The 9,453-nt window shown below is 39.3% G+C and overlaps 1 pseudogene; it reads right to left on the reverse strand.

The window, feature by feature from the left end:
• Nucleotides 1–596: 596 nt before the first annotated feature.
• On the reverse strand, nucleotides 597–1,738 carry LOC102851874 (annotated as a pseudogene).
• Nucleotides 1,739–9,453: the final 7,715 nt, after the last annotated feature.

Genomic DNA, 9,453 nt, shown 5'->3' on the forward strand with positions numbered 1-9,453 from the left:
GGTAGAGGGACAGCGCAGGAGGGGAAGACCCTCTGGATTGATTCAGTGCCTGGGGTAATCGGGATGGGTGTGTCAGAGGCAATGTGATTGGCACAGGATAGAGCAGGGTTTAGGGCTGTTGTACGTAGGGTCGCTATGCGTTGCAAACGACTTGACGGCACATAACAACAACAACAACATATAGGTTTCACATGAGCATAGTTAGATGTTTCGTGATTCTCATTCTCATCAATGTTATCCATAATTTGTTATGATCTAAACAGTCAAATGTGTTTGCATAGTAAATAAAACATAGAACATCATTCTTTGTTTTCAGCCAAGATACATCATACATCAGCAATGATATCCCTTGTTCTGTCGCCTCTTCTGAATCCAAGTTTTCTTTCTACATGTTCATTGTTGATTTGCTGTGCCAGTAGTTTTAAAATAATCTTCACCAAGATTTTGTTTACATGTAATATTAATGATATTGCTCAATAATTTTCACACTCTGTTGGATTTCTTTTTAAAAAAAATTAGAACAATTATGGATATCTTCCAGTTGGTTGGCCAATTGAGATGTTTTCTGCTAACAGATATAGCCCTGTATATACTCACTAGTATATGCCCCCAAAAAATGTGAAAGACCTGATCAACCAAACTGAAGTATGAGATAAAACTGAAACTGGTTGTGTTGGTTGATTATCATTGTGTCAGCTAGGCTCAATCATGATTTTCAGTTGTTTGGCAGTTCAATAATAATGTAGTCAACTTTCCATAAGAAAAAGACTGATACTTTGTTACAAAATGAAGTAAGTCATAGAAAGACCTTACACAGAAAAAGATATTTAGATAGCAAACAGACACATGAAGAAATGCTCTAAATCACTGGCTATAAGAGAGATGCAAGTCAAAACCACAATGAGCTACCATCTCACCCCAGGAAGAAATGACAGAGTTTAACAGGGTAGCAAATAAATGTTGGAAAGGTTGTGGAGAGATAGGAACTCTTATACACTGTTGGTGGGATTGTAAAATGGTACAACCACTCTGGAAGGCAGTTTGTTGTTGTTGTTTGATGCCGTCGAGTCGTAGACGACTCATAGCGACCCTATGAACGAACAGCCTGAGCACTGTTCGTACATACAGTTTCCGGAGGCAAGCCATTTCGGAAGTGGATGCCGCTCCTGCTTCCAGGCTTGATTTAGTCGGGAAGCTCCAGCCAACACTGTCCACCATGGGTACCCATTACCACAATTGGCACATCACTGTCACAGTCTTCAGCATCACAGCAACCACGAGTTACCTCTGTACAGCAATGCACAGTCCATCGTTTAGGCTGAAAGGCCTGGATAGAGGATGGCATAGCACAGGCCCGAAAGTACTGCCATCGTCAGTCCTGTCCGAAGGGCCAGTGGCCTCATGCCAAAGGCTGAGGCGTAGAGTATGTGGGTCACAGCAAACAACAGCAGACCATGCACAAAGTAGCCATGATCCTGCCAGATCAGGAAGGCATCACCAATAGCAGAGAAGACGAGCCCCACAAAGATTCGGGTGGCACTGGGGCGGGCCAGCAAGAATCCCAGTCCATGAGCCAGGAGGAAGAGCCAGAGGCAAAAAATGGGCAGGCACTTGATGAGGACGCTGAACCATGACGACTGGATGAAGGCAGCCAGAGGACAAAATATATGCAAGTGGCCTTGAAGAAGGGTACCAGCTTGGGTCCCTCACTCTTCACCACAGTGACCGGAGACACCATGGCGGCGGCAGCAGTGGCAGCCGCTTGCACTCAACTCCGGCTTGCAGCGGCCAGGATGCGCCCACGGCTAGGTGAACAGGTGACTATGTAACAAAGCCCGGGGTGACGGACAACGCCTCTCAAGCGCCGGGCGCCAGGGCCTCAAGCTGAGAACTCTGAGACGTCACCTCCGCCCCGGCCAATGCGCGGCCGGAACCCCAGAGGGTCGGGGCCTGGCTGACGCCGGCCAGTTTAGCATATATTAAAAAAAACTGAACATAATCCCACCAACAATGTTTAAGAGTTCCTTTTTCGCCACATCCTCTCCAACATTTATTATTTGCTGTCCTGTTAAACTTTGCCACTACTACTGGAGTGAGATTGTAAAATGATACAATCACACTGGAAAGCATTTTATTGTTTCCTCAGAAAGATGAACATAGAAACTCCATATGACATAGCTATTCTATTGCCTGGAATATACCCCAAGAAAATGAGAACTGAGGCACAAATGGGGACTTGTACACCAATGCTCATAGCAGAGTTATTCAACCTTTCAAGAACATGGAAACAATGCAAATGTCCAACCATAAGTGAACGGATTGAGAAATTGTGATCCAGTCACATATTGGAGTGCTATGCAGTATGCAGGAGCAATAATTTTGAAATCATGCCTTGGGAGGGACTGGAAACCATTATTCTAAGTGAACTAACTCAGTCTAGTAAGGACAAACACTGTATAAGACAATTATTATAGAAATAGAAAGATAACTAGTAAATAGGTATGAGGATCCAAAGAGAGGAAGGTAAGAGCAGAGAGGTAATGATTGGCAAAGGGAGTTATCATAGTTTGCACAATTTTATTGGTAGAGGGAGGGGTGAGTAAAGGAAATGGAAAAGATCTAGTGTGAGAAACAATGTATATGAATTTTGTAAGCAAACTAGTATAAAATAAAAATTATTTAAATAGGGATGGCAGAAGGAAAATTAATTAATTAATTTTAAAAAGATAAGATAATGTGGAATTGGAAAGGAAATAATGCAGCCAGCTTTCATTTTGTCATCTGATATGGTCATTCTCCATTTTTACATAATAACTTGTTCTCTTGAATTTAATCATGCGAATAAGTACAGAAGGTTTAGGTGCTCGTAGGCCAAATGTATTAGTGGTCACAGAAAATTGACCAGAAAATTTAAGATTTACTCATCCTGCTGAAAATTATCCAGAAAATATTTGACAGTACCTTGACAGAGAACTACTAGAAGTATAAGCTGGGTTTAGAAGAGGTTGTGGGATGGATCTTGGCAGAGATCAGAGAGTATCAGAAGAATGTTTATCTGTGTTTCATTGAATATGCAAAGACTTTTGACTTTGTGGATCACAATAAATTGTGGCTAACCTTGAGGAAAATGGGAATCTCAGAACACTTGATTGTGCTTATTAAAACCTATAGTTGAGGAGAGACTGAGTAAGATGGGTTCAATAATATATGCTGCTCTGAAACAGAGAAGGGAGAAAACTGTTTAAAAGAGATATGTGATTAGGTATTTCGGTCATGACAGGAGTCTAGAGCGATGGCTAAATGGTGGAATGGACCTGGGGGAGGGTTTGTAAAATAATGAAAGAATCTTTTCTTTTACTTTTCCAAGAGGGTAATGTCTGCTGGAGGGGGGGGGAGCCTTGGGAGGGGACAAATCTACAACAATGAATGAATGGAAATCCAAAGCCTCTGTAAATTTTCACAGAAATTAATAATAAACTTAAATTAAAAAAAAGAATTAAGTTAGAGTACGGATGGCAATGGATCCGCCTTACCTCTGTAACTTGATTTGTGCCACTATTAGAACCTCTACTCAGAATATTATTGCTTTTCAATTTTTGACTCATGCACTTTTAACTTGTTAGTTAAATTTGTATCTTCTAGGCTGCAATACTTCCACGATACATCTTCAAGGATATGAACATGTACGGCTAAGCACAAATGATAACAGTGCATCTAAATTCCAAAATCAATCTCCATAGTAGTCTATGTGTTTCCTACTGCCAAGGGGGCCCTTTGGAGTAGTGAGAGAAGACATTCACCCTGAAACCCACAGCGTCCCTTTTCAGCAGGAAGTAGCTAAGAGAATACACCATCCCCTTTTCCTTATGAATCAGGGTGAAGTCTCTCTCAGGGAGGAGTGATAGGGAATGGCAAGGGACACACTGACAAAGGAGATTAATCAGAACTGGCTTTGACAAGCACTGTGGCAATTGGACAATTAAAACAGACATTCGGGGGGGGGGGGCGGAGAAGAACGAACTGGGGATGAGGGTGGAGAAAACAGTGCAACAATGAATGAATGAAAACCCCAAATCTCTGTAAATGTTCATTAAAACTAATAAAATTTAATAATTAAAAAAACCTATAGTTGAATCAAGAAGCAGTCCTCAGAAAAGAGCAAGGAAGCACTGCATGGTTCAAAATCAGGAAAGGAATTTATCAGGGACGCACAATTCCCATACTTTTTCAATCTGTATGCAGAGTAGATAATTTAGGAGGCACGGCTTTATGAGGAGGAATGTGGCATCAAGATTGAAGGAAGACTCATTAGCAACCTGTTATATAGAGCCACTTTTGAGGCTCCTGACCTAAGGCCTAAGTTGCTTTATACTGCTCACTAAATGCTATACCGGAAAAGCCTGCTGGGCATGTCTAGAGATAAGTTCAGCTCAGAATCTCCACCTAGTCTCAAGGAAACTGCTTCCCTCACTAGCTCAGTGTCTGTAGTTCAAGGTCTTAGAAAGTGTTCCTCATTCCTGTGGCATACTGATATCCTGAGACTGGGTTTCCTTAGCAACCCAGCCTAAGTAAAATATCTAGGCAGTTTCCTATATAAGCCTGTGAAAAGTTTTAATAAATGGGACTTGATCAGAAAGCCTGTCTTGTCCCCATTTCTCTCATCTCTGGTCCCTTCTCAATCCCCACTCTCCCTCATTAGGTCCACATTGAAGAACCCGCGGGCTGGGGCAGTTGGCGCCCAACATTTGGGCTAAGGCACGGAGGACTCTGTGAGGGACACCGCTAAAAGAATAAAAGGACTGGCCAGTCGCTCAAGAAGAGGTCGCCATGGGACCACCCACCTCGTGGGATAAAGGCCTGTAATGTAGGATCGTGGTGCAATCATGGGACAAGCAATAAGTGTGCAAGAAAAATTTATAGAAGGTCTTAAAGACTCATTAAAGGCATGAGAAGTAAGGGTTAAGAAAAAGGATTTAGCTCTTTTTTTTTTCTTTCTTTCTTAAGGACGTATGTCCTTGGCTCCCCCAAGAGGGGACTATAGATAAAAAGAGATGGAAACGAGTGGGTTATACTCTAAATTATTATTATCGAGTATTTGGTCCTGAAAAGGTTCCTGTTATTGCCTTTTCTTACTGGAATCTCATTAACGAAATCTTAGCTGCCAGATATTTTCATAAAGATGTTAAAGATGTAGTGGAGGAGGGAGAATGGTTTCTTAAGGAAGAACTCAGGAAAAGCCAGTCTTCTCTTAACTCTGATCCTGGAAATTCTCATAAACCTCTCCTTAATGAAGTAAATTACAGCCCCCCCACCCCCGAAGATAAGGATTCTGTTTTCATTATAATGTCCCCTGTAGAAGAGGAGACTACTCTTGACCCGGAGACTCCTACTCAAAGCAGATTTAAAGAACCCAGCTTCCCTAAATCACTTTACCCTTCTTTGAAAATGTTTAATTCAGAGATAAATCATGACAATAATTATTTAACCCCTGTAGAGGAAGCTGACTTTAAGGGCAAGGTGGCTAAGTATCTTAGCCCTGACCAGTCACCTCCTGTGCCTCTTGCACAATGGCTGCCTCCTTACAATTTATCACCACCTCGGCCACCACTGCCTCTGTCTGGCCTTGCTTTTGATCCCCCATGGATCTATTCATCCATGTTACCAGGTGCTAGTGATCCAGTTTTAGAAATTAAGAACATCAGGGAGGCTATTAAGCTTAAAAAGAAGTGATATGAGTTATTTAAAAAGTTAATAATGTTAAAACTTTTCAATGAACCAGTGCCATCTTGTCTTGTTCCTCCTCTTGGAGAACAAAGGAGCATTTCCATGCCCTCACAGGCACCGCTGCCATCTTGTCTTGCTCCTCCCCTTGGAGAAAAAAGGAAAGTTTCCACCTTAACTAAAATAGCCTCTTCTCCTCAAATATTTCACCTTTTTCCAGTTACTGAAGTGCTTATTAAGCAGGAAGATAATGATAAGGAAATACCATCACGAAATTACAAACGTTAAGGTTTTAAAACTTTAAAAGATTGTGCTTGGCCATACATGTTCATATCCTTGAAGATGTATCATGGGGGTGTTGCAACCTAGAAGACACAAATTTGACTAACAAGTTATAAGTACATGAGTCAAAAATTATGGAAAAGTAAAAGAAAAGATTCTTTCATTGTTTTACAAACCCTCCCCCAGGTCCCCTCCACCATGTAGCCCTCGCTCTAGACTCCTGTGATGACAGAAACACCCACTTATATATCTCTTTTAAACAGTTCCCTCCCTCCTCCGCCTCAGTGCAGCACACGTCATTGAACCCATCTTACTCAGTCTCTCCCCAACCCCAAGGACAGTCCCATTCTACAACAGTGGCATCATGCAATATTTGTCCCTTTGTGACTGGGATATTTCACTCAGCATAATGTTCTCCAGAGTCAACCATTTTGAATAATATTGCATGAGTTCCTTGTTTTTTAATGCAGCATAGTATTCCATTGTGCGAATATACCACAGCTTCTCTAGCCATTCCTTTGTTGATGGGCACTTAGGTTGTTTCCAACTCCTTGCTATTGTGAACAAAACTGCAATAAACATGGGTGTACATATATCTGCTTGGATGTCAGCTATGGTCTCTTCAGGGTATATTCCCAGTAGTGGAATTGCTGGGTCAAATGGTATCTCTATTTGCAACTTTTTGAGAAAGCAATCAATAAGAGTGCATCTAAATTCCAAAATCAATCTCCATAATAGTCTACATGTTTCCTACTGCCAAAGGGGCCCTTTAGAGTAGTGAGAGAAGATCTTCACCCTGAAACCCACAGCATCCCTTTTCAGCAGGAAGTAGCTAAGAGAATACGCCATCCCCTTTTCCTTATGACTCAGGGTGAAGTCTCTCTCAGGGAGGGGTGATAGGGAATGGCAAAGGACACACTGACAAAGAAGATTAATCAGAACTGGCTTTGACAAGCACTGTGGCATTTGGACAAGAACAAACTGGGAGGAGGGTATAGAGAATGGTGCAGCGGTGAATGAATGGAAACCCAAAATCTCTGTAAATGTTTATGAAAATTAATAAAATATAATTATAGAAAAAAAACTTTAAAAGAATTAAAAGCTGCAGTAACCCAATACGGCTCAGTTGCCCCCTTTACACTGTCAATATTAGAAACCTTAGGTGATCTTTGGCTTACCCCTAATGATTGGTATCACATGATTCCTCCCTAGAGGAAAGCATGAGAGGTGAGGAGTTAAATAAACAAGATCAAATAGATCTTGAGGAGGGAACTTCTCAAAATTGGCCTGTACCTCCAAACTCTGAAGTATTTTATAGCTCAAAAACTGAAAATATATTAGGAAAAGTCCTAAAACGATTGGATAAGCTTAAACTGCAGCAAAGGACTGCTGTGACTATGCCACCACCTCATCCTTTTAATCCAAATTACAAAAAGTTAGAATATCAGCAGTCACCTAAATTTTTAGATTTTCTTAAGAAGGTCTGTATCTGGTTTCCTAAGAATGGAACTGTATTGCTGGCACCAACTCTTACTCTCTCCTTCCCCTCTCCCCTGCACTCTGTGTGTGCAGCTACTAAAAGTGTCAGATTTAAAGGCAGTGCTGCAGCTGATTTATAACTCAACTTTACACTTTATTCCCCTCAGGAAAAGTGTATGAATTGGAAACTGGTGTCTTTTGGTTAAGGAACTATGAAAATAATTTTTAAATGTAATAGTCTTAGTAGTCAAAGTTTCCAGGTTCATATTAGAAGTATAAATCAGAAGTTTACTAATGAAATTATTGTTCCTTTTCCTACAAATTGGTTAATAATTGCCCAACTTTTGCTTCTTCCTTATTATGCATTTTCTACTACTAATAAATCAAAAGTAGGAGGATTTGAAAGTACTGAAAAATATTTGTTTTAGGAAACCATCATTAATGATCAAAAGTCCTCCCTTTTTCTGTTAACCAAATTTCTTTTACAAGTCTTGTAAATATAGGAGATAATGTGTCTATTATTGGTAAAAATATTTAGCCTCTTAATTGACCTTTGCAAAAAATTAACATTAACTCTTTCTGGATTAGGAACCTCTCCCAATGTTTGGCAGTCTAAGAATATTTATGATTGTGCAAGACCTAATGGAGAAAAGGCTCAGATGCAATTTTATGTGCTAAACATCACTGCTAATTTATGGGAAAGAGATTTATTAAAACAATTTGGAGCTTTTTTATCTATCCCGGCTTTGCCAGATTAGTAGAAGAACAGTCATGTAAAGCTCATATAGAACCTACAACTTTCATTTGGAATTCTCCTGTCTTTGATATTAATAAGAAAGGTATTAAAACTCAAAAGTATATAACACAGTTAGGAAAAATAAAAAGAAGTTAAGAATAAAGAAAAAGAAGAGTCTAAAATGTAATTTAGGATATTAAGAAGAAAAAGTTAATAAAGAAAAAGAAGAATATAAAACATGGTTGAGAATAAGAAGAAAAACGTGTTAACACAGAAATATGAAGAAAAGTTGAAAATAATAAGAAGAAAAGTGTTATAACTTGAAACAGAGGCCCCAAAATGTTTGTGTTAATTGTTCTGTTTTTTGTCTGAACTTATTGTTACTGTGTCCATGTTTGTTGTTTTTTAGTTCTTGTGTTTAATGTAGCAATACTTAAGAGCTCATACAATTTGAAAGTTTCAGTGAAAAATAAAAATTGATAAATACAAATTTAAAGTTAATATATATAAAAATTCTAAATCTCGTAAGTGGGGAGACCCCAAGAGCAGATGTCTCAAATGTCTCATGGCGCCAACCGAGATATTTTATCTCAAAAGATCTTTGAGAAATCAGCTCTTGGCATCCTCTATCACCTTCACAAATCTATGTATTTTATCAGGTATCTACATGTTTAAGCAAAAATTTCTATCTGTTTTAGCCAGTCTTGAAAAATACACATGCCTGTGGCCGGCACTCCAAATCTGTGTGAGTGGTGTCTGTGTTAGTTGCTGTACTTTAAATGGAAACCTGTAGGAGTGAAAATAGAAACTCTCCACTGCTTGTTCTTTATAGCCCCTTATTTAATGCCAGCCTGTATTGAATCTGATTGTATGAGTAAAAGCTGCATAGTTTGATAATCACTTTCCTTCTAATAGACTCTTCATGTCTTCAGGAACATATCCTCTGTTCCTCTTAAAGGTCCTAATGTTTTTACACATGTTTCTTATAATGGAAAAATGGAATACTGAAGTATTAACATTCTATGTTAAATCATCTCCTTATAAATCAGTACAAAAAGGTAAATTATATGCTATTTTTTGCTTTAAAAGAATGGTCTAGCAAAAATGTTAATATTATTAGTAATTCTTCCTATGCAGACTGAGAAAAACTGGATGAAATATGTTTACGGCATTGAAGTCTATGGGGGAGAGAATAGTCTAAAAGTATTATATTTTAGGGCATTATTTTTATCGTA

Source organism: Elephantulus edwardii, unplaced genomic scaffold (assembly GCF_000299155.1).
Source record: "Elephantulus edwardii isolate Elephantulus edwardi_28Jun2011 unplaced genomic scaffold, EleEdw1.0 scaffold00172, whole genome shotgun sequence".
Classification (NCBI taxonomy): domain Eukaryota; kingdom Metazoa; phylum Chordata; class Mammalia; order Macroscelidea; family Macroscelididae; genus Elephantulus; species Elephantulus edwardii.